General features: G+C 37.9%; 1 long non-coding RNA gene across 2 annotated transcripts in view; it reads right to left on the bottom strand.

Moving 5' to 3' along the window:
- The window catches only part of LOC135579034 (uncharacterized), a 116,493-nt gene that overhangs the window by 50,353 nt on the left and 39,368 nt on the right, over positions 1-26,772 (bottom strand). For both annotated transcript variants that reach the window (XR_010471298.1, XR_010471297.1), the window contains exon 2: positions 26,624-26,744. This is a non-coding gene — a long non-coding RNA (uncharacterized LOC135579034). The remainder of the gene's footprint in view (positions 1-26,623; positions 26,745-26,772) is intronic.

Raw genomic sequence — 26,772 nt, 5'->3', positions numbered from 1 at the left:
AGTGTCATTCATCAGTGGTGTCACAAGGATATAGTAAATTGCATTTCATTGGTTAAAAGATCCATCTTCCAGTGTTAGAGTTTCAGGAAATATAAGACTATATAGTCTTTAAGATAGAAGCACTTCTTACCCTCTTTGAGCATTAGTTCAGATAAAGACAGGACATAACACTACAGAAATGACAGATCTATTGCTAATTATCAAATACAGTTGCTAAAACACCACACCAGTGAAGTATGCTTTTTTTCTTGAATCAGTTACACCTTTTTCTTTTTTTTCTTTACTTTTTTTTTTTTTTTTTTTCATTCTGCAGAGGTTAAAGATTTTTTGTGAGATCCTAGCTCAGCCTGTAATACATCATGTACTTGCAACACAGAACCTAAGGATTGTTAACCTGACTCAGATTTTACATAGGTCAAGCCCTATCACTTCTTTCAGACAAAAGCTGTTTCAGCTACAGAATGGCTGCAAGAAAAGCTATGGGAAGACAATATCTGTGTAAATGTGCACAGACTAAAGCACATAAGATTTTCATTTCATTTTTATCCATGTACCCCAAATTCAGAGATTAGCAAGAACAGAAATAAGGGGGATACTAAGCCTCAGGAAGCTGTACTGAAACTGTTGTTAAGAGCATCATCCCAAAATAAACCATGTACAGCATGTTTTTTACTGTAATATAATGATCTTCAGCATAGGCATGTTTGAAAAGGACACACCATCACACAGATGAAGTGTCCTTCTAGAGTCTCTTAAAAAAAGTGTGATCTACCAAACTACTTTTTGGCCATACGGACTTATTTTATTAAGATTTTAATTTTGTTGAATAACTTATTGCTTCATTTTGCTGTATGAAGGATGATTCAATACTGGAGACTGGCCACTAATAGCTCATGCCATTACTTTTAACCGGATAAGGTCCATTTGCACAAGCAAATATCACTGGGAGCGTGCAGTAATTTTTAATTTTTCACAAACCTTACTCACACAAGTTGAAAACTGCTCCATGACAGAGGGAACATTTTTATGAAGCCAGTGGTCTGTGCAGTCCCTGGTCATTCTGATTACATGGAGAACAGAAAAATGTTTATTAGCTGAGACATCACAGCCTTCCACCTGATGAACTGTAAAACTCGCATCTCAGGCTGAGCCTTCATCTTCTTAAAAGCTGCTTGATTGACTGTGAACTACCATACATGCTAGTCCTGAAGCACTTATGTTTGAAAGCCTCAAGCTATTCTTGAAAATAAATTTAAGGACAGAAAGACTATTTTTAAGAAGGCCAACTTTCATAGACAGCATTCAAAATGTTAGCACCCCATTCAGAATCATTGCATGGTTTCTTAACTAAGCATGAAACATTTTACATTCCCAACATGACTAATAACTAAGGAAATAAATACATATGACTCTTCTTTGACTGACATCAGAAAGTGAAGTTTAAGACTAGTAACTGTTAAAATGTTTGCTGGTAATCACCAAATCATGAAGGTGGCACACGGAAAAGGAGGAGACTTGAGGAGTGGGTGTGGCCTGATGGTGCCCAATGCTGCCTGTGGCATCCCTGTCACCAGACAGTGCTGGTTCACAGACCTCAAAGATGCTGCATCAGTGGAAGATTTGCACAGGAGATTTCTGCTTGCTCGTGTGCCTGAAAAAAGCTAACAAAAGCCAGTAAAGAGAGCTAGTGAACACCTTTAGGACTGTTTCTTTTCTGTAGGAGTAGACCTGGCTTTGTGCCTGAGATGAAGGTAGAAGGGAAAAAAAAAATAGCCATAATACTAAACAGAAATATAAGCCCCAGAGAGTTAAGGTTTCCATCTTGAATGAAAGGCATAAGAATATCATGAGGGTCATATGCCCTGGTGTCCTCAGCTGATATTGACTGGTGTGTTGAGAGCAAGGCACAACATGTTCCACAATGCACACAAACCACAGATCTACAAGGACAGGGTATCACAGTATCACAGTATGTTTGGGCTTGGAAGGGACCTCAGAAGATCATCTAGTCCAATCCCCCTGCCAGAGCAGGAACGCCTAGATGAGGTCACACAGGAACATGTCCAGGTGGTTTTGAATGTCTCCAGAGAAGGAGACTCCACAACCTCCCTGGGCAGCCTGTTCCAGCGCTCTGGTCACCCTCACTGAGAAGTTTCTTCTCAAATTTAAGTGGAACCTCTTGTGTTCCAGCTTGATCCCATTACCCCTTGTCCTATCATTGTTTGCCACCGAGAAGAGCCTGGCTCCATCCTCATGGCACTCACCTTTTATATACTTATAGACATTAATAAGGTCCCCCCAGCCCCCTCAGCCTTTCTTCGTAAGGGAGATGCTCCACTCCCTTAATCATCTTTGTTGCCCTACGCTGGACTCTCTCCAGCAGTTCCCTGTCCTTCTTGAACTGAGAAGCCCAGAACTGGACACAATACTCCAGACAGGGTCTCACCAGGGCAGAGTAGAGGGGAAGGAGAACCTCTCTCGATCTACTAACCACCCCCCTCCTAATACACCCCAGGATGCCATTGGCCTCTCTGGCCACAAGGGCACAGTGCTGGCTCATGGTCATCCTGTTGTCCACCAGGACCCCCAGGTCCCTTTCCCCTACACTGCTTTGTAATAGGTCATTCCCCAGCCTATACTGGAACCTGGGGTTGTTCCTGCCCAGATGCAGGACTCTACACTTTCCCTTGTTAAATTTCATCAGGTTATTCCCCACCCAACTCTCTAGTCTGTTCAGATCCCGCTGGATGGCAGCACAACATTCTGGTGTGTCAGCCACTCCTCCCAGCTTAGTGTCATCAGCAAGCTTGCTGAAAGTACACTCTACTGCCTCGTCTAAATCGTTAATGAATATATTGAATAATATTGGCCCCAGTACTGACCCCTGAGGCACTCCACTAGATACTGGCCTCCAACTAGACTCCGCACCATTGACTACCACTCTCTGGCTTCTCTCCTTAAGCCAGGGTAGAAGAGAGTCCCTGCAAACCTCATCTACTGCACAGCTCTTGCCATGGAGTGCTGATATTGATTACTTTATAATTTCTACACAAACAATATTTAGCATCAGTGACTTCTAAGAATTAAATCAGCATATCTTAAAAGAATTTTTCCTCATTTCTTATCCTTTACATTCACAGGTGTTATCTCCTCCTTCTTCTCTGCTCCCTGCACTGTGATTAATTTCAATCGTTACTATACAGTTCATGACTAGATTGATCACAGGTTCATTCCATCCTCATTTCCCATGCTTATTACTATGTCAAATAATTGTGGTGTTTCCTGAACTAGTATTTTGCCAACAGGCAGCCCAGCAGAACATAGATATTGCTAGATCTTTCTGTGCAGGGAGACACTGACTATCCAGAAGCAGATGGATTGGAGGGTAAATAAATACAGACATCCAACTGAGCTTCTGGGTGACTTCAGAAAATTAGGCTATGTATTTCATCTCACATTCATGTTTACTTCCCTAGCTTTGGATACTATTAAATCTGTGTGTATGGGAGTGTTCCTCTAGAGTTTTTTGCAAAAAGGATGCGTAAGTGCTAATACCACATAATGTTTCTTATATTTCTTCCTCATCTGACAAACAACACAATCCCCAGCTGCCAAGTCAAAGAATATATCTTCTTTCACACAGCATCTGCCTGTATGACATGTTCTTGGGAGCTGCCGTATGTACTTAGCTCCTGATATTTTGTTTTGGATGCAGTATTCACTAAATTCTGTTATGGATTGCTCATCCAATTTTAGGACTACAGTTTTCAATCCAACAAGCTCAGAATGTCTCCGAATAAGTTCTTTAATAAAGTGGTACCTCATCTTAAACTGAAATCAGAGGGTACCTCCATGTTCAGGCATATTTTCTTATTTGTTCCAGTTGCTTCTCAAGCTGAAACACACTTGAAACATATTTTTGACAGCTCCAGCATCAGAAACCTTTCAGGCTAATGGGATTACACTGGCTGCAGTGGTGCTTTTGTTTTCAATAGAAAGCACTTCCAAAGCAACATGAATTAAACACACTAGCAGAAATTCAGTCATAGGGTATTTGCTAAGTTGTCCAACACAAATTTCAGATAGTTCCTTCTCCCACCCACTCTCTTCCTCGCACTACCTGGTCAGTAACATCTCCACGTCAAAGCAAGAGAGCTGGATGGCATACAGGGGTGAAATGTCTGCAGTCCTTTTCATGTATTCACCTATATTTCATAAAAACAAATGTATATTAGTCAAATTATTTTTTATTCTCCAGTCATTAAGGTACTTGGTGAAATGTTTGCAGTATGCATTGAATTTCCTGCTTTGACCTGATGATGGTCCACATGATGACAATGTATAGCTAACTAAAATATAAAGTGACCAACTAAGGAATTCTTTTTAAATCATATACATTATATTTAATGCCATTACATTAAATTACAGAACTATAGACCTTTTCTGCTTGTTACATAGATTTTTTCCCTAAATTTCTAATTTGAGCTCATTGTATTTTATTACTATGGAACAAGGAAGGCAAACATTCCAGGTCTGGTAAATCTATTTATTTGACTAAGATCTGATGACCAAAAGGTATGGAGAACCTGCCCGATGTGAAAGACTGAATAATTTAGGTCTTTTCTCCATTAAGAGAAGGTTCAAGGGACACCTCATTGCAGCAGCCAGCTACAAAGCGGGTAGAGGCTTTCTCCTCACAGGGAACTACATGGAGAAGGGGCAATAGGTAAAAATTTCACTGAGTGAAGTTTCATCTTCATGTAAGAAAGACACTTCTTGCAGATTGTAAGAATAATCATTCATTGGAGAAACCTCTCCATGGATGTGGTAGAGTTCTACCTCTGGAGTTTTTTGGGATACAGTTGGACAGGCTGCTAAATAAAATCATATAGGTTCCCTTTCCCATGAAAGGTTATAGATCTTTCAAGGTCCCTTCTTGCCTGGGCTGCTCTGTGGTCTATGATTGTCATGATCTGCTCTGATAGAAAGGGAAACTGCCTTCACAGCCTCACTGCTTCACTGCAGCAGTTTGTCACAGGTGTTTTACAAAATACTGTAAGAGTGAGAAGTAATAGAGAAGAAATGGTTTCCTCCCAGAATTCAGATAATGTCACACACTTGGCACTCCAAGAATATCCAAATAAACTACATCTGCAGTCCAGAGATAAGTTGAAGTACTCCATCAGCTTAATGTTGTTGTGTTGTTTTTTTTTTCCCCTGACTGTTGTGAAAAAGAAGATGTTGTCAGCATTTTCTGCTTAGACAAATAGGACAAGTATGTGTGGCTTACATACTCAGACTCAGATATTTTCTACAATAAAGTGATAGATTCTGACAGAGGATTTGCATCCCTTCAAACAAAGGAAAAGCAAATAGTCTGATACAGGACATTAGATTAGAGCCCTCTAGGGTGAAGGCAGAAACTGTCAAGGAATTAAGACCTGAAAGTGTGACTGAGGCACTGTTTCTGAGCATAGTTGTTGGAACAGTGCTGTTTAAACATCAAGATATTTGCACATATTATTTTGAAACTGCTCAAAAAGATGTTTTCCACTATTACCATTTTTTTCTGGCTCTTGTCATGTCCAGAAATAACTAATTATGGGAATGCTTGCAATCCTTTATCTCCAGCATGACTGTAAACAAGAAATATGGGTCTTTACCATAAAAGACTTTTTCTTTTTTTTTTTTTTTTCAGGAAGACTAATTTAGATAAATATGTTTCTTTGTATTTTGGCAAGCCTGTTAGAACTGGACCTGTTTCTGAACTTTCTAGTATTTTATATTCAGCTAAAAAAATCAAACAAATTCTCCTGTAAGCTCAATGTGATATTGCTTATTGTTTTGGAGTCACCGAGGTTTCAGTATTCAGATGAAGCATACCAAGGTCAAGTTTAAGTAGGCTTCTGAAAGTTTTCTACATTTTTAATAAGCATCAACCAGCCATGCATACTACTGAGTCCTTTGCATCTGTTCTCAATTGGAAGTGAAGGTCACTTCTATTACCAGCCAAAATTAGCTGGTAGAGATAAAGGAGAAAAGGATCTCCTACCTATACCCCAGTAGGAAACTGGTTGTGCATATTTGCTGGAATGTGGAAATCATTAGATGCATTGCTGCTGGCACCTTCTAAGAAACTGAGTAAATCATTTAGACCTCACTTTCTGTTTATGAAAGGTTTGGCTCAGACAAAAGTGCAACTTGTTTTTCAGCGAATTAAGCCCGAGCAGTTCAGGGCCACCTGAAGAATTTAGCTGTGTATGATTGAAACTAGGGATTCCATCAAAATCTCCTCATACTTGTTTTCATTTGAAAATTTCTTAGGTAGTAAATTGGTCAATAAGTAAAGAAAATAGAGAGATCTCTGAAGTCATTATAACTTTTCAAGCTAATGTATCAGAAATGCAGAACAGCACCATTCCACCATTCACAAGTGTGATTAATCATTTTTCTTTTCCAAATCCGATTAAGCCTCCATTCAGATCAGGTCTCCATTAAATGGGCAAGTTTCATGCAAAGATCAAAAAACTAACTCCTGTCCTAAAGTTAGGAATGTCTAGCACAAGCTAAATAATATCCTGCAGATATATTTTCTGTATAATATTGTGAGCGTTCATCAGTGTTTCACAAATCTCATAATATTTCTTACTTTATAAACTTCATGTCTTTGAGTCAGAAGAATGTAGACTGATTTCACATTTTATTCAGTTCATTTTACCGTAAGGCACCAAAATTACAGGAAAAGATTTGGAAACATAAACATCATGTGAGATGTAATAACGATATGTAAGAGGGAATACCTACATGGCCACAATAGGATCAAAAAAAGAGTTTCGCCATTTTCAGCATATGATGGATTGTGAATTAATTGTTTATAAATAACTTTGGTTACTAGTATGAAAGTGATTCTATTTTCCTAATTTTCTAAAGATCAAAGAATTTAAAGAACACAGTCCTAGAAGGAGGTATTCTTTAATGAATGTTATAGAAATAAATCAGCTTTTTCCAGGAAAGGATTAAAAACTAAAGCCTTGTAATGGTGTGTTTGTTTTTTTCTTTTCTCTGAAAAGCAGAAGTACTGACATAAAAAATAAAGATTCCTCTGAAAATATTAAGGTAGTAAATACTTTTTTTTAAAAGTCAGGGAATGCCACAGGTAGATTATGCATAACCTTAATCTGGAAGCTTGAGTACAAGTGCTCTGTTATAGTCTCTATTAACTACACAGTTGCAAACTTTTACAACATCCAGCCTTATTCAGTCATTGCTTAGGGCAGAACAGTGTTCACTGAAGGAGCTGCCAGATAGCGAGAACTGTAATTCAGGTTTCCTCTGTTCTGCTCTGTTGAGCAAGCTCTGTCAAAGGAAGCCAAATCCTATGATGCAAAATTGTTTCTCTGCTCAGATAGACAGTCCCTTATGGGAGTCATGGGACTACCAGAGCATCACAGGATGCACAATCTGGCCTTACAAGGAGGGCAACCAAACTTCAAAATCCTTGAAATAATATAGTTCCATAGCGTATCATAATGCTGAAATTATTCAACACCTGGCAGTTTGTCTGTAAAACTATTCCATCTTAAAACTTTATGTCTGGATTCAGAAGTAAAAATATTTTGATGTGTTTGCAAAGCAAAAATGTTGATGTCTTTTTAGTTCTAAATCCAACCCACATTTTCTTCCTGTTTTTCTTAATATCACTGCATATAAATTTATCACTAATAATAGCCAATTACTAGATAGAGATGCCCATTGCTTCAAAGAGTTTTCAGACAGATAAAGTCTGAGAGGAAGAAAATATCGTTATCTTCATAATTCAGATTGCGAACTAAGGCACAAACAGATTAAATGGCTTGCATAAGTTTATCTAGGAAGCTTTTATCAGACTCAGATATTGAACCTGAAGTACAAGACTGTTCTTCCAGCCAACTTGTCTTTTGGAAGTATTGCTAGTCTTGCAGCAATATTCCTTTTGTACCTTGCTAACCAGGTTGTATGCAGAAAGTGGGTCAGTTGCAACCGCCTCATCCTCTCTGCCACATATAAGCCCATAGCCTGAAGCTGGGCTGACCCAGAGGCAGTGTTCTTTTACTGTCCTATTGCAATGATATGTGGTCCTCATCCAGCTGTTCTTATTTTTATGCAGTTTTAGAAATGTATTAATACTGTTGAAGTTGTAACATATGCTCAGAGGGAAAAAAGGTTTAATGAATATTAAAAGCATGCAATTAATTTCTTCTCTATGTTATTCCCAAACAGGTTTTGTGGAACACCTACGTAAATTATGCATAATAGCTTTGTGAGCTGAACTTTCCATTTGTGTAGCAGGCAACAGGTGTCTTATTTTTATCAGCCTGTGGTGATCCAGCATGTGCTTCAAAGATGACAGATAGAAATTCCAGAATATTACTAAAAGTGTTGTGTTTTCCTTTCAAATTAGGCATTTTTTTAATAGAAGATGAAAGTCTTGGGATATATTATTTTATTAATTTTAAATTATACAAAGGCTGAAGTGTGAAAATCAAAGCCTGATTTACAGATTTGTACTCATTGTTGAAAAGATTACCTATTACTCAGAAAACTAGATTTAAATATGGACTGTTAAAGAGGTAAAACATGTTACAAGGCAAACCAGCATCCTTCTTCCAAAATCATCATTTATTAATTTTATTTATCAGCCTTTCACTAAGAATCAAGATGGGACTACTTTTGCTCATTTGTTCAACCTTACATATAAAATTAACAAGTCAGCTTTGCTTCTAAGAAGTAATAGATTTTTTTTTTTTTTTTTCTACAAGCTATTAAATGTTAACATTGCATTTGGCTGTTTGTACGTGTCCACAAAAGCATTTTCATAGAAGACATTATTCTGTTATCTGCCCTTCAGAAAGAGCAAAGCTAGTACACTGCAAATCCCCCTTGGGGACACCAGGCCCAGGCCACCTGGAAGCATTGTGCTGGATCTTTTCTTCTCCCTGGAAGTCTGAGACAGACATATGGTATGTACTCACATATTCTGCAGAAGAAACAATAACTGCCCTCTCATCAAAGTGCACATCAAACTTGAGCAGAGCGTGCTTCCTGGAAAATGGGCTGAGCATAACAGAAGCCCATTTATCTTCCATTTGATCTTGACTGCAGCTGGGGTCTGTATCTATTACCGCAATGCCTTAATCGTTTCGAGGCTCTGCTAATAGTATAACTCCTGTCACCTCCCAAATGACAGCACATGGCAGCGTAAATAGTTGTGGTGACACACTGTCAAAGTCCTCCACATACAAAGTACCACAAATCTGTCTAGTCTCACCTGGAAAGGGATGACTTCTACAGTTTATTTCTAAGTTACATCCTACATTCTACCTCCCATCCTCAATGAGAAAACTGTTTTGAGCTTTGACGTGTGCTTTTCCACTCTCAGAAATACAAATTAGTTGCAATTTTGAAACTTATAAAATTTTAAAATTGTCACCGGTTTCAGTAACTTGAATATAAGAGAGAGGGAAAGTGAGAAGGGAAGGGCATAGCTTTGTGTGATTAGTAGTAACACCACATACATCTTCCTGTCTTCTCAGATTTCCTCATTTATAGAATATAAATATAGTTTTATACTTAAATCATGAACAACACACCAATTAATTCCCATAAAAATATTTTTCCCTTTGTAAGATTTTAAAAACCTTAAAGAGGAACTTTGAAGGCTGTTTAGATTAGGCAACTGAACTATAACAAAACATCCACTCACAGGCTTTCTGTATGCAAGTACTGAGCAAGCAAGAAATCTCTGAGAAATCTCACAGCACTGGGGGAACAGCACAAGGTTGTGTTTATGTTGTTTTCATCTAGTGACAGTGGTTATGCAAGGCATTGTGCCAAGAATGAAATTCAAAAGCTCTCAAGGCAGATGGCACTTGCCAACTATGTAACCTGGACTCCCTGTGGACACCCAGCACAGACCCTGATTCTCAGCTGGGTCAGACCATAAATAAAGCTTATGCACAGCTGTGTGTACCTGCCCCAACACAAATCCTAAATTCCCTTGACAACATTTTGGCAAGGTGAAAAGACTTGTAAGGTCAGAAGCAGGCATGATTTGAGGATATAGCTGGAGCACTGTAAGAAGTTACGAGTTTTCTGGTGTTTCATATTACTTCTTACCTTCCTGCAGAAGGTTATCATACTTGGAGCAGAGCCATTCCTGCTCATTCATCTCAGTGAAAAGTCAGCCAAGAAAATCTAAATCATTTCTGGTCAAATTTGAGTCTTTCCCTGAGAAGCACTGCTACAATCTTCTACCATGTTCAGCTGGAACAAAAGTCTAGAGAAGAGGAGCTAGAGGAGTGATGACATTGGAAACTACTGCAGCTGCTTATAGACTGATTTTATGATCACCTATTTTAAATAGGAATAAATTGCATTTTCACTCAAAGCCAATTGTAGGCTTCCTCTACAGAATGAAAATCAACCTCAGTGAGGAAACAAGGTAAAACAGATGAAGTGTTTTTGCAAAACACTGTGGCAACTCTGGCCAAATTCAAATTTGAAAGCTCCTCTCCAGAAATTCACTTTTCAGAGTATGTAGAGAGAGGCATGGTAGAACTATGAGGAGAGTACAGCTGTGCAGGTCAGTGTCCAGACTCCAAAAAACATCAATCTGCTAAAATTCTAGGATAAATTCTATCCAACCAGGCTGTTTAAATTACCATTTTCTGTTTATCTTTGCATTTTGGTAGCCCTTCCATAGCTTACACCAGTTCTGGGCAGCCAGAAACTCAGAAGGGGACTAAGCAGTGTTTAAGGTCATCAAGTCTCCACTTAATAATGGTCAAGATAGCTCAGGACTATGGTCATGAGGTCAAACAGCCGTGGTCAAACAGCCACACTGATCAGGACTGCTTTATACTATTACGTTGCTGTATCGTCAATCACTACACGTGTTCTGCAGGACACAGATGATGAAACAAAATATTAAGGAGAAAATAGAGGGAGAGTATCAATAAAAAAGAAAACCAAGCAAACTATCAAAAGCAAACAAGCAAACCGTGCTATCTACCTAGTCACTGGCAGCAAATAGATCTTTGTCAAAATTCTCATGCAGCTGACCTTCAGCAGAGGTTTGCAGACAGTGATTCTAGCGATTCTGCAAGGCACATTCCATATAATTATTACTAGCTAACCATAAACACCCCGCAGAGGCAGGCAGGTATGAGACAGGCAGAAACATTAGAAGTCTTAAAAATACCAGGAGAACAGAAGTTTTCCAACATTTTTTATTATTTTACTGCAGCCTTAAGAGTACTTTCAGGTCACTTTTTAACAACCTCATGGGATAGGATTTTAGCAAAAGGTGGTGGGTTTAGTATTCTCAATGATTAGTGTTTCAACAGCAAAGAAGGAATGACTGCTTCATGGAGCAGGACGCACAAAGGTTGACTGGATGCCCAAAACTGTCAGATATGGACTGGGCATGCTCCAGGAGAAGCTTTCAAAACACCCAGTACACCGAGGTAGGGACACCGAAACTGCCCATTTAGAAGCACCAAAGAAGTAGTATGTTAGCAATCACATCTATCCCACTGCGCTAGACATAGAAGTACTTATTCACACAGTAACTCATAGTCCAGACACAGGCACACATGCATACATGCTGATTTTTGGTTTTACATTGTTAGATGCTACTAACACCTGGTCAAAGTAGCAGTCAGGAACTCTAAACCCCATCACTCTGGTGCACCTCCCCTAAACACAATACAACAAATACTGGGAAAGTTGTCTTTCCCCAGAATACACTTTACACACACACCTATGCAGATGCTCACATGCAGGCACGAGCCACCAGGGAAAGTGTTGAGTGGTCCAAGACACAGCCGTGTCACACTTAACCTAAGTCAGACATGCAAAAATTCTTTTATGAGAAAATATAATATGCCCCATCTGCCATCACTACCATACCACAAGACAGCCTGTGAATCTACCAGAAAATGCAGATGGTTGAAAACCACGTAGGTGTTTTTGTTCCTTTTTTTCTTATTTTATATATTTTTACATTTTTGTTTCTTTTTTTAGCATAAGAGCTATGACATCACCTATTCACATCCTTCTGGAAACTGAAGTTTTAAGAAAGACTTCCAGTTAAAAAAAACAGAACATTCAGGAAGAATGGGAAGACCATGGAAGTCAGAATTTCAAAGATAACCTTCTTTTGGGGTTCAGACTTCTGCTGAATGCCTTGTCTAAGCAAATTAACCAGAATTCTCCTGCAAAGTGAGTTTTCACAGGTATTGGAGAAAAATAAATAAAATTAATTATGTGTAATTTTAACATGCTATTTTAAAGGTCATTTTTTTAGAAATGTTATGAAAGTGTTGCTTGTGAAATATAAGTGCACAAATCAAGTTCATATCTGTTGTGGGAATCACATTACAGATATTCATCAAAGATTTTCCCCAGAGACATAAGCATTACATTCTTTGTGTCATTGCCCTTGATTAGCTCTTAAGTGGCAAAAATTATATAAACAAACATAATATACCAACCTCAAGATGCAAACAATATTGATAAGTAGACATCCAAATGTGCTATTCATAGATGTTCTGTCATTAAACCCTATAGATAGTGTATATAACATGTATAAAAAAATTACGTCAATGATGTTAACTCTCTCATTTGCAATTAAACGGTGCATTTTTCTGTTATAGGTCATATTGGGTATAAGTTTCTCCAAATACACAGGATTTTTCTGAAAAGAGCAGGTGCATTACTCTCTAGAGAGTCATTGATTTCTGTAGTACAGAGCCAATGGCTGACAACTGCTTAAACTCCTGAAGTAAACCCAGACTTGACTAACTCACACTGTTAATTTGTAACTTCTGACATTTGAGGCTAGATGTTCAAAGTAGGAGATATTTCCAGAGGTGAGTGACACTTTCCATTCAGATTAATTTATCCAGTTCTTGCAGTGCTTGTGTATAGGAACTCAGAGTGTCTCCGTATCCTTCTTTTAACAAGCAGTATCAGAGGCTGCAGTGTCTGGTTGCAGTTTCTGCCTACAAATCTCAAACAACAGAAGTACTTGAGGCATATGACTCAAGACATTTCTCATACCTTCTTCTCCTCAAATTTAGACAGTAAAACATTAATGGTAGAAATGAAACAATGTAGAATTTTTCCCCAAAAGTTTTTGGAAAAAAAAGCTACCCACAGGTGTCAAAATTATGCAGCTTCACCTAGCAGTAGCAGCCAAAATGAAAATTGTGACGCTCCAGTCCTTCTGAGATAAACTGAGTCAGCAATTCAGAAACATTTTATTTTAACTCATTTGGAATAAAATCTGAGCAAATGAAGGGCTTCATTCACAGATACTGCCACCATAGACAGATTTATTTACCCAACAGCATTGTGGTTAGATCCATCTTTCAAAGGCTCAGAGCCTAAACTCAGGTCTTAACTCTGGCTGCAGAGTATTATTCTCAGATTATTTTCTCCTCCTAGTGATTTCTATTGCCAGTGCCATGGTGTGGAGAACACTAAGGTGTGTTTCTCTGTGTCTCCTTATATGGACTGTTTCCATGAGTTACAGTCAGTGACTCTCAAGGGTAAAATTACTGAAATATCATGGGAAATTGAATTCCAACCTACTAACTTGCTGAGCCACTGGAAGAAATGGAAAACTTTCCTGAATACGTGGCCTCAGTTTTTGCAGAGGCAAATCTGAATGTATGTCTCTCAATAGGTGAACTGGCTAAAACTGCTGCAGAGGTGATAGACATTATGAATGTGAATCTTCATTGGCTGCAATTACCACTTTCAAAAGATAATATAATTTTGTTATGTTTGTTTGTTTGTAGTTTTATTTTGGTTTAGTTTTCTGAGGTTAAAAAAAATCCTTTTGAATAAAACAACTAAAATATTTTATTTCTATTACGTACCAAACATTTGTCATTTTAGCCACTGAAGTGAAAAAATCAATTCTTCTATCATTCTTAGCTAAAGGACTCTCTCGTAGTGGATTATGAAAATTGTCAGCAAAATTAGCTTCTGTTTTCTGCTGGACAGGATGGCATAGAAACAGAACTATTTTTTCCTCCTCAAGGTGAGGTTTGAAGCAAATTGACAGATAATGTGTAAAAATTTATCTTGTTACTTTGCATGCAATAACTATCTCTCCTTTGACAAAAGAAAGATTTAATTTGTCAGAACTGTCAATCAAGCAGATTTCATGAATGCTAAATTATTTTATTATTGTCTTTTTTTTTCTTTTTTAGCATGTAAGATACTAGGAATTTCCAAGCTCTAAAGCAACCATGTTTCAATAACATACGACTTTCAACTGGAGTACAGATCTGTTCTTATATTATCTAAGTTAGTTCATGCCCAACTGCTTAATTTCCTAATGGAAGTAATGTGTAATAAGAAGAAATCAAACAAAAAGATAGTGTCTTCTGATGTTAATGTGTTAGAAAATAATATTTTTGACAGAAAATGAACTATCTCATGTTACAACTTGCATCTACTGGCAGAAATAAGATTTCAATTAACATATAATTAGTTAGAAATCCATTAAGATACTTCAAATATTTGTCTTTTGAGCTCATTTAATGGAATTAAAGTATGTCTCTAAAATTAAACTAAGCAAAATCAGCTTTACAAATAAATTCTGCATAACATCTTCAAATTCTGATCTCATAGCTTTCATATACAGGCAGTAGACATTTTGGCTAGCTAATTACTGAATGGAGCAACTATAAAAAAAAGAGGCAATATATCTTTTTCATTCTTTAAAAAGAAATCTAAAATAACACTTTCTAAATTTCAGCCAAAGAAACCACACAATGTGACTTCCATTATTCAGAAGGGCCATTTGTGCACAGTTAATGAGAATGTCAATATGTAGAAGACATGGCTAAATTGTTGAAACACCGGAATTCAGAGTAGGCACAAAACTGCTTAAATATCAAAACTAAACCAATCTCCAGATGAAGAACCTGAACATACAAAAGATTTAACATGAGGATTATTCCCCTCTACTCAGTATTTCTTAAGACACATCCAGCACATCGCATCCCATTTTTGGTCTTTCAATATAGAACAGATATTGATGAACTGGCATGAGTTAAGCAGGGGCTCCCAAGCTGATTTGGGCTGGAGCAGCTGACTTGCCAGGAGAGGCTGAGGGACATGGCCTAAATCATGCTGGGGAAAGATGGCTTTGTAGGAGTCTAAAAGCTGTCCCCACTACAGGGAGACATCTGAGAGAGAGTCAGAGTAGATATCAGAAAAATCATTTTGCTCTGAGGAAAGCAGATTGCCCAGAGAGGTTTTCTGTCCTTGGAGGTTTTCCAAATCTGACTGTGCAAAGCATTGTTTCGATCTGCTGGTCTCACCTCAGACCTGGTCTGATCTCACAACTAACCTTGCTTTAGCAAGATGTTCAGCTGGAGGCCTCTTGGGATCCTTTCCTAGTTCTGTTATCCTTTGATCCTCTATGAACATAGACAAAGCCAGGTAGTGGTCAGATTCCATCAGAGATCCACAGCCCCAAGTTGCTTTCAAATCAAGTGATAAATCAGTTAGGAAACAAACTTTTTCCAGTGAAGCAACCTTTAATCCATGTATCTGCCAAAATTTTACCTTTAGCTTTTTAACATTTTCTTCTTAGTATAACTTTTTAGTGGCATCACTAAATTGATAAACCTCCTAAGGTCCCTTCCACTCAATTTTTTTATAATCCTGGCTATTTTATTTTGTCACTTATAGTCTCTAAAATGCATACATGGTTAGAATCTGCTGGGACACAACACTCACAGCTGTGCTCATAAATGTTTTCTAAAGTCCAATTCACGGAAGTCCTGTCAGAAACTTGTCACAAGGCTTAATAACCAAACTAGCAGTGCAGAAGCAGCAGCAAACCATTAACCAGTGACCATTCAGCAGTGAAACACAACACGCTTTCTTGTGTTTTGCACCACCTATTTCAGAGCAGGATTTTCAAGACTGATGCTCCAAACCATGTAAATGTGAATAGTCAACTTTTCCCCTGGAGCTAGAACATGCAGAAGTTCTCCCTAATTTATATGAGGGTTAATGGCTTTTAAACATATTTGAGGTGAAAACATTTATTCTAATACCCATACATAATCTGAGAGGCATAACCTCAGACTCTCCTACCATTTGTAACAAATTCTATGATCCTGTCAAGGAACGTACCCAGATAACACATGAATGGGACATAATCAAACTAATTCCACCTGATGGTGATTCAGGCATCAAGACTTTTTCCTCTGAATGAGAACTGAACAAATACACTAACAGGCATGTAGGACAGTATAAAGAAGACATGCTGCCTTTTCATATAAAGAAAAATGTAAGGTGTTATCCACTTAGAGGGAATCAAGATCTCACATAGTGGGACAACTTTTGAAATATTACCAGCATTAAATTATGTGTCATAATTTTAATATAGTCAATTAAAAGTTGCTTCTGGAGAGTCAATGGTGTGCAGCAGTCCTCTGACTTATTGTCTACTCTTAAGGTGGTAGTTAATGTTGCTTTATTCTCATATGCACCTCCTGATTCTTCCTAACTGCCTTGTTGCCACATATTTTTCTATCTTTTCTGTGTCACTAAGAAACAACTTGAAAAAAAATTCCTTTCTTACTATTATAACTTGCTTCTCACCAACTATTTATATTTTCCTCACCCATAAGGAAAAAACAAGTACACTAAGTTTCTAACGGTAAATGTACCTGCTTTGTCTTTAGTATGAAACTAGTATTTACATCAGAACTATAGTCTTCAAAACACAGTTCGGAAACAGATCTGCAGAGAGGCAACCCCCAGCTGGTGTGAAAACAATATAGTCCTCCACTACACTAGGCCTATATTAAAAATGCATATGCATATGCCATTTATTATGAAGACAATCAAATAAGAATGGCCTGATTGCAGACATCATGAAGATATAATCTCATACATAACAGAATCACTCGGGCAAAAGCACTAGAGGAGGCAATTCTTTTCAAACACATCCAGGATGTTTGCTGCAGTCTTAGATGATCTGAAAGTGTATGCTCTGCATGCATAGTGTCCCAGAGGAACACGACCCATCTGCCTCAAGCAGTAACTTTCCCATATGTTTCTATATATATACATAATGGGCAAACTAATATGTGAAAATCAAGACAAAACAAGGCCTTAATAAGACATTTGCTGCCATCTCTAAATAATTAGCTGTCTTCCTCTACAACTCATTCTATACTCTCTTGCATATGTTATTTTTTGGTACAAGTTATGTGATTAGGGAACTGGGCAAGCATTCCCTGTTTTACTCTCAAATCTTTCGTGCTTTCTGTAAGTAATATGCAGTTTTCTGTAGTCAGACCCAGACGTACATGTTAAAAATAACTTTTTTTCCCATTCACATAGTACATATTGACACAAAAACATACACCAGATCTTAAGCAGTAAATTCTCTCACTAAAGAGAAAAGTCCTCCAGTATCTGCTGGTATCACTTTATCTCCACTGCTTTCTCCATCTTGAAGAATGATCTCATTTACCAACATCTTAATCCTTGATTTCTGAGTAATCCCCATGAAAATCACTATATGTTTAGCTGAAAAGAGCTTTTAGGAATTTGTGGCTACATCTCCTACACCACTATCTGAGCAAGAAGTTCCCCAACCATCAAAAGCTAAGCACTTTATTTTGTCTTGGGAGAGTTTTCAAGCCCTGCTGTTTACAACGAAGAACTCCTATGGATGTATAAAAAGACAAAAAGATATCCCTGCTTTCTAAGGTGAGCATAAGGTGTAGGAGGGAGATGCGAGAGATCTTGGATAGAGTTCAAAAAAAAGAGACAAAGTTTGAAAATGAAGAAACAGAAAGTTTTGTAGAGAAAAAATGTCATTTCAAGACTGTTTTAATTCTAAGGAGATCAGAAATATTTTATTGGTTTTAGGAAAAGAATGATGACAGTTTTTCATTTGCTGGGTTTTAGTCTAATATCCAAGGTTGTTCTGTTGTCTAATGTTTGTGTAGCACTAATCATACTGATGTTAAGAATGACCAAATGTTTCAGTTCAAAATGGCCATAATCCTATGATCTACTGGCTCCATACCATGGGTGTTTTTCTTCTCATAAAATGTTTTTTACCTGAAAAGCATTTTATGAGAAAAACAAAACACTTTGGATTCTACATCCAGGCCATATTTTTGAACCCAATATTGAATTATCAACTTAATATAATTAATATAATTATCAACTTAAACAAATGTCGATGCTGTACTTTGATCATTCACAAACCTAGTAACAGCTGTAAAGACCCATATAATATGTTAATCCATTTACTCTGCAGAACTGTCATGCAAAAAGCAGAAATGGATAGAGATCTTATGCAGTCAGAATCTTGACTCAGGAAGTTACAGATTTTGGTCACCAGATAATGTCTTTTGCAAGTATTTTTCAATAAAATACGAAGTAAGTGCAGGGTTTAGTGGTAAGGAGCTGTTACTGTTTTCTTAAGGAGCTTTTTGTTGACTTTTTTGTTCCCCGTGAGCTTTCTTGGATTAGAAAATTATTCTCCTACTCAAACTGCATGACATTTCTAAGAAACAACATATGGCATCCATTATTGTATCAAAGCCATGTGCTTGTGTCAGTGGCAAGGCCACAGGGCTGAGGCCCCAAGTTTTGCTTGGTTTAAAATACTGCTTCTATCAGCTCTGTGCTGTTAAAAACATTGGTTTAGTAGGATTTCCAGGAAATATCTTTTCAAACCTGATAAGGCCTATAAGAGGATGATGCAAAGTGGTTTGGGTAGTGTAACATACTTAACAGTGCAAACAGACGTGACATTCCCTTCTCTTTGTATTTTGCAGTCTCCCATGACAGCCAGCACTTTGGGAATTGAGGAATGAACTCCTCCGTTTTCCCCTTCCCTTGTACTTGGCCATCCAACAGAGATTTCTGGACATCTGGCAGTAGTTCTGACAAACAGCAACAACTCATGTTGAGATCCATGGCACAACAAATACTCAGTAACCCTGAACCATTTTGAATAAACTTAGAGTGGCTTAACACACCACTTTAGTTACACAGTAAACTTCTCTATATGTATCTCAGAAATCCTGAAAAGAACATGGGCAGGCAGTGCTGTGCAGTACACAAAGCTGTAGTAAAGGCTGATGAATACAGGATGGATCCAGGTGCCTCACACTCCCAGTATTTCCCATAGCCTCCTATTTTTTACCTAGGACTTCTTCTCTTATGTCAAAACCAGACTCCACAATGGGACAGGTGCTGAGTAATATGTGAGTTGCAAGAAAGCAACCTTGAGACTAAAGTGATTGTGAAATGGAAATTGTCTCTTGTAGGTAGATGTTTTTCTCCCAGGCTGCTCCCACACAGCAGAATAAAATGTTTGTCTACCCATGGGAAGAAACAGAATGCCACAAACTAACCCCAAAATCAAAGGCTTCTTTAGAATTCAAATACTGGATTTCTGTAACAGTATTAGAATAAAATATTTTATGGGATTCAACTAATTGAACACAGTGAAAAAGTCCTTCCCAGGGCTCTGTTCTCAGTTCTCTCCAGCAGATACTTTTGTTTCAGCCAAGTGTGTTGGCGAACCATGCAAACCTCTGTCACATTATCTAAGTATTTTTAGATTAATGGGACAAAGGCAAACTTATAAATAACACATCATCTTGCATGTCGGCAGTATGTTCCTGTCCCAAGGATACTGAAGCATCTGACAAAGTATTGGCAGAAAACTACAGCCTACCCCAACATTTTCAAAGTAGGATGCCCAGGGGAGGTGGGGGAAGCAAACATCTGCAGTCCACAGTGGGATGTTGTTTGTTTTCCCAGCAGCAGCAGCACCTGCGGATGCAACAACATCCTTCTCTCCTAGTACCAAAACACAGGCCTGACTGTGGCTGGAAGGAGTTAGCATGGGATGTCAGGAGAATGGAGAACTCAGTCATATCCCTTCTAACTGCTGCTTGTTTTGAGCTTCAGGGAAAAGAAAATTTCTTGCCTTATGTCAAGCATTGGTCTGAGTTGGCAAGAGTTGGAAGGCTTCTGGGCTTCTGAAAAGAAAGAAAATATTTTTGTTCCTTCCCACTCGCATTATGCAGATGAAGGTCAGTAGGTGTCACGTACCTCCAATCACACTCTTGAGGTGAATGAGAAAGAGAACAGCCCTTTTCTCCATTCACCTCGTAATTCCTTCCCCTCACTGACCACTGCTCTAAACTTTCCTTATCTGTGGTGACCAGTCATGTTCCAAAGCAGAATGTGAAAAAAGGTAGGCACCAAGTCATCTCCTGATGCAGCAGATGAAGGATTCCTAGGCAAAGTCTATGCATGAAAACAGCTAAGCACAGCATCCACTTCTGCAAAGGGTATGGAAAGTTATGAAAGTCACCTGAGTGAGACAAGAGAAGTCATCTGCAATTCTGACATCAGCATTAGCCAGCCATGAGAAGTGGCTTTCCATGTTTCCACCCCAGGAGGCTTAAATACACAGATGGTCATACTTTTTTGCAAGAAAGTACAGTCTTTTACAGAAATGTCCTGCTATGCTTAGAATACTCCTTTGAGTAACCATCTATTTCCTTTGGTGAAGCAGGAAGACCGTTTGCTGATCCAAGGGTATTGAGGTATGTGGAACCAAAGGCTTTGTAAATCATAAAGATGTGTGACTGGTACAGCTTTATCATGACAGGCTAAAATAAACAAGCAAGAACTGATGATCTACTCTATCTTCAATTGACTTCTTTTCCCCCCTGTCAGAGAAAGCCTTTTCTTTTTCCACTTGGTCTGTTTAGGAACATCATTCCACCAGAATTCAACACACCAAAATAAGCATGTTCCCCATCACATGCCTGTTTTTTCAGAGTGGGTGCATAGGATTTCAAATTTCTCCCAGTCACAAGAAGCGTTTACAGATTTCAGCCAACATTGCTGCTGAAATAGAGACAACACTGTCCAATAAATCTTTTCCTTTTAAGAGCCATTTGTGCCCTCTAGCAACCCACACCAGGGTAATCCATCCCATGTGTTCCTAGGTTGTGTCAAGTAATGCACGTCTCTCTCTTTTTTTTTCTTTTTTTTTTTCTTTTTTTTTTCTTTTTACCTAGTGCATCAAAACATAATACAGGAGAAAATTTATGTCTGTGTGTCTGTGTTATTTGAATTAGGTAAATGATTATTTCTCGAGCTTGCTAAGGTAACTTTGGCATGAACTCCTGAGCAAGGATTCCTATGATATATCAACTGCTGATTCCTTATTTAGCAGATATGAAGCATACGCTTTGAAAGACTTTGTGCTGATCCTAAAGACATGTGAGCTTAACAGATTAAAACATAGGGGTGTCATATTCTGTGGAGATCAAATTTAAATTCATTCAGTGTATCTTAGGTTTACGTCCTTGTATTATTACCTTGTTGTGATGTTTCACATGAATATCCGTGCTGGCATCATACTATTGTTAGAGCTCTCTGAGTGCACACGGTTTCCTGACAGATCTTCTATTTCATACATCCTTGGTGTTTCCCACTGTCAGCAAGAATAGGACATACATCTTTCTTAGAGGCCAAAGATCCTCCTACAGCTCTCAAGAGTGAATTGGCTGCAACACTCACTTCCTTATCAGCAAATTAAGGGGCCCTTGTGTACATTGGTTAATTCACAACACATACTAAATACATGAAGCTCCCTGGCAAGGATTTTCAAGGGATTCACTGCTGGATGTGTTTCCCTTATTTCCACAGCCCGTTGCAATTAGATTATTCCAGTGTTGCAACTGTTTTTCTAATCCGATAAAAATACAGGTAATTCCAATCTTCTACATATAAATTACTCCCTTTTATATGTAATATATAGAAGAATGGATACCTTTTCCTAGACACACAACTAAAATATCCTTTTCAACCAAGGCTGACACTCTTGCACTTGAAACAAAACAAGGTAAATATACAAAACAAAAGCAAATTGCTTTAAAAAAATATTTTCAAATTTGTGCTTCTTAGAAATTTTGGATTCTAGGCAAGATCCTATAATGACTGCTTTTATTGAATTTTGGTGCAGTAAGTATGAGAAATCTCTCAAGAAATCTTTTGAGGCATTGTAAGAATTCAGACAAAGCTTAAATGAATTGGGTCAGCTTAAGTGTCCAAATTTTGCCTGTTTTGAGTTCTGAAACTTTTGAGGTATGAGTTACTACTGATATGTGTCCTGCTGTTATTTCATTGCATTTCCCCAGCAACACACTTCATGTCTTTCTGCAGTATCAGCAACAACAAAAAATATTTTTGACAATATTTTGGAAGGTTCAACAGGCAGGGTCACGCTGTTCAGTGAGGGACTCCATTGCTGTATTGGAAACTACAATAACCATCTGCCTCCAAAGAAAACAGTGACCCACAGGGCGCCAGCAAACTCATATTGTTACAGCTCGGAGCACTCCACCCTGATGGGACATGCAAGGTCTGAGCTGCAGAAGGGTGGGAGCTCTCTCGCTGCACACAAAGAGGGCCTCTCGTCAACAAGAGGCCAACATCAGGCCAAAGAATCCTAAACAGGAAAGCCAACAAAATAAAAATGCTTTCCTCCTTTCCAGAGGTCAACCTATGGCAGATTTTTCTCATGTGTACCACATCTCAGCCATTAAGCAGGCAAGCCTCTGGGATAAGGGTCTCACGAGAAGGAGAAAGATTGCAATTGTTCTGGAAATAATATATTATGTCCTGATTAAATAAAAAGCTGTGCTTCAGCAATCTGGCCAATACAAACGGCAGCTTGAGATGTTAGTGACTAAACTGCAGCTTGGGAATTTGTTCCCAACTATCAATTATTTAATACTTACAGCTTGGAGAAATATGAAACATTTCAACTGTGCTTCTAGCTAGAAACAAGCAGCCCATTAAAACAGATATTTTCAACTTCAAAAGGAACTCTTAAGGGAAAGTGTTATAATTTCTATCAAAATGGCAGCTGTGCATTAAGGTTCAGAAGGGGAAACATTTCCTTAACATGTAAGAACTCATTTGAAGACATGCAAAGTATAGAGAGACAAATGGCTTCTGTCATCACAAATAGAATAAACTGGCAAAAATTATCGCTTACGGAGACTGAAGGACTCGAAGTGAACTGATGGGTTTCTTATAAAGTAACCCTAAGAGTGAATTGATAGTTTTTTCATGTAAAAATAAGTTTTTCAGACAGCAAGGATAGCAGTTTTGTTAGCAGAACACTGAGCAAGATTTGAGAGCTGCCTCTCAGCACTGCTATGGTCTTCTGTGTTGATCTCATGTGTGATGTACTAAAGTGACACATTATCAGAGCCACCAAGGAGCAAAATATTGTTGACTCTAAGATCTCTATCTGCTGGACTAGAGGTCATAAGTCTAGAAAGAATATTTAGGGATTTTTTTCCAGTCGTGGATCCTGGCACATTTTATACCCATAAACATTGATAAATACTACACTGTAGTTGCATATTATTTAGCTGGGTGGATCACAAGTTATTTGTATGTACACAATAACTGGACACAAAAGCAGAATACTACTGGTATTTCTTCTGACAAGGGTAGTTTTCATATCACTTAGTAGAGGTGCACTAATATACAACAGAGAACCATTTGTTCCTCTAAATATTCAGAAAAAAAATAACACAATGTTTGTAATAAGCATCTAATATGAATGCTATCCACATACATAAGGAAAAACTGACAGCCTTAATTTATAATAACCACACATTCCTGAAAATAGTAAGAAATAGCCTCAAAAAAAAAAGAGTTCTATTTTAGCATTAGTATTCATCAGCAGAAAATAAACATTTTCAAAACAAAATATCCTTAGGGGTGTTTTGAGCCATTCTCTATCCAAACCACCTGGAAGATATTGCTATTGAACATCCAAACTTAGAATCATATTTTTGAAGCCTGAAGTCAATATGTCATTTACTGTATTGAAAACATGCATAATGAACAATAAATCACATGCAATTTTCACTTTGGATATTTGTGAGGAGATGTGGCTGTTATATACTAAACGTGTACTGCATGGACTCTCAGTGTAAATAAGAAGAAAATAGGCAGAGGCTAAAATGCTCTCATCCCCTGGTGAATTCCTTACTCTTCCACTGCAGAAATGTGTGCAAGAGAAAATACCTGTGAGCTCATCTAGTTCAACCCATGCCTGTGGGACCACAATACAAGGAACAGGGAGTGATGGACCTCTGAAGCGATATATTATTATGTAGGGTTCTTTAAAAATAATTTAAAAAATAAACTCAGTCCCTCAAATAACATCAGAACTTTCCCCATCCAGTTGCAATATTGTAATTCCTCATGTTCCCTACAACAACATATGCAACCTTTCATATAGTAAATGACTTCCATATATTAGAAAAAGTAATAGCCTTATAGAGGGAATGATTGCTGATGATATGAGGATTCTGTTTAAGTCACACAGACACCAATTTTGCTATCTTATTAAAAAGTCCCTACCAGGTTAAATCTTTGCAGTAAATCCTTCCTCTCCGCATTTAAAATAGATAATAAATGACCGCTCATGGAAATCACTGGCTATTGCACAACAATATATAGTTTCTTCCATAGCTGATACCATCCTTTCTCAGTGCTAAGCACATACAAACATGCCATGAAAACAGCAGAATGGAGGAACAGTCATTTCGTCTAAAGATTTATTTTATGTTGAAGCTTGCATTTTTGTGTGCAATGGGACCACTGGAAGGTACTGACCCTGAGAGGGAGAAAACCTCTGCCCTCAAGAACCTAGATTTTGAAAGAAGACAACTGCTGAGGAGAGCAGGCAAGGCCACCAAGAAGCCTCCATGATGAATTAAAAATTATGCCTCTTTTAACGAATCCCTGTGGTCTGTATGTTTTAACAGCACTACCTGTCTAAACTATCAGGGCAATGCTCCTGGTTTCACTTCATATCTGGGTCATGTCACATGGGGGCACCTCAGACCTTCAAGAGGACACTCTGGATCACACTGCTGTGCTCCAGACCCAGTTGGTTTTGCAGGCACTGCTGTATAACCAAGTCACCAATCCCACATTTCTTCAATACATGAGGCAATGTCTCTTCAACAAGTTCATCTGATTTGTCCAAGACAAGGAATGCCATGTAAAGCAATGCCTTCTTGGAAAATAATTTGACAATGAAGCATTGAAAATCATATCAAACAAGCACTGTGTTGAAGAAGAACCACAAGATTTAATTGCACTATGTCTTCCTTCACAAAAAGAAAAAGGAAAAAGAAAAAAAAAAGTGAAATCAATGAATTCATAAAAACATAGCATTTTACCTTAAAGGTGCCTCTGGCTTGCAGAGTTTCATAGCATCTAAAATTATGAATGCTGTTATAAATGTGTTTCTCTAATCAGCATTCTACAGACTTTCTAGTAGGTTTGTTATGCCCTGCTGAATATCAAGGTCAATGAAGAAAACTTGTGTTTGCTGATGACTTACCCCTGTAAAGTCTGCACTAAACAATTGCTTTGCCTCATCACAGTCAGATTTCTTTTTAATACAGACTTGGATCCTCAATTTAGCAGGAAAGAAAGAAGAAAGATAGTTCCTTTTTCTCTACTCTGTTATCAGTCATGCAACAGCGGAGCTTTCCACAACATCAGGAAAAACAGATCTTGTCCTTTAGAAAGTAACCTTTGTAACTCCTTTTGCATTTGAGATTTCCACATTCCTTTTATCAGAAGACTAATAAAAACTAATTACAAAGGTCATAGTTTACACTTCATGAAAGAGATCAATCTGAAACCTGCTGAGGTCATATAACAAAGATAAGTTTCTAAACACACTAAGAAAGTCAGCTGGTTTTTCCTTGTCTTGGTATCCACATGAAGGTTACGTTGCAGGCCTGCTTAAATGATAAAACAAATTCTGAGTGTTAAACTGCTACTTAGTTAACACTCAGGTGTCAGTTATCAACAGAAACATCCATAACCAAGACTGTTATTAGTATTAGAGATCATGAAAGGCATACCATGACAAAGTTAAATGTTTCATATTTTAATTCACTTTCCCATTAAACCAAATGTGATTCCATGTGAAAACTTCCCAAAGAGTCTGAAGAACAAGGTGATGATGTCTACTACCTTTTACAGGCTAAAAGATGCTTTACTTGCTGATCTCCTGGATAGCTTAAGCCCATGGACAGAAAATCAAGTCTTGGTGCTACTTCTTGGCCTTTACATTGTCCATGCATCCTCAGAACACAGATCTTCTGCTTAGTATACCCTTTTCCTATTTCATAGACTCTCTTGCCAGAAAGAACAGTAGTTTATTTTTTGTGTGTTTCACAAATGAAAGCAATTCCAATGCAAATGAAATAAGTATTTTTATGTTAGCTTTGTATTGACTAGCCTTTGAAAACCATGAGTTATGAGCAGCCATAATGACCAACAAATCATAAAACTCAATGCTAGGTGTTTTCTAGGGAAGGAAGCTTCTAGTTGTTTTTGAAAGGTGGTATCATATGCTATGAGAAGTCTATCAGCATACATAACATGCACACATGCACACTGTGTACTCAAAAACAAAGCACAGAGTATTGTATCAAGGACTTACCCAACAGAGATGTCCAGTGCAAAAAATTCAACTAAAATCCATTTTTCAGGCTTGTTCAAATAACCTTTTTCCTCCTCAGTCCTCTTTGGAAGCTGCCCACATAGAGAACTGCACTTTCTATCTGGAAAAAAAAAAGTCAGTAAAAAGTA

The sequence above is a fragment of the Columba livia genome, chromosome 3 (genome assembly GCF_036013475.1).
Source record: "Columba livia isolate bColLiv1 breed racing homer chromosome 3, bColLiv1.pat.W.v2, whole genome shotgun sequence".
Classification (NCBI taxonomy): domain Eukaryota; kingdom Metazoa; phylum Chordata; class Aves; order Columbiformes; family Columbidae; genus Columba; species Columba livia.
The sequence above is the reverse complement of the archived record's forward strand: the minus strand, read 5'-3'. Positions and strand labels throughout refer to the sequence as shown.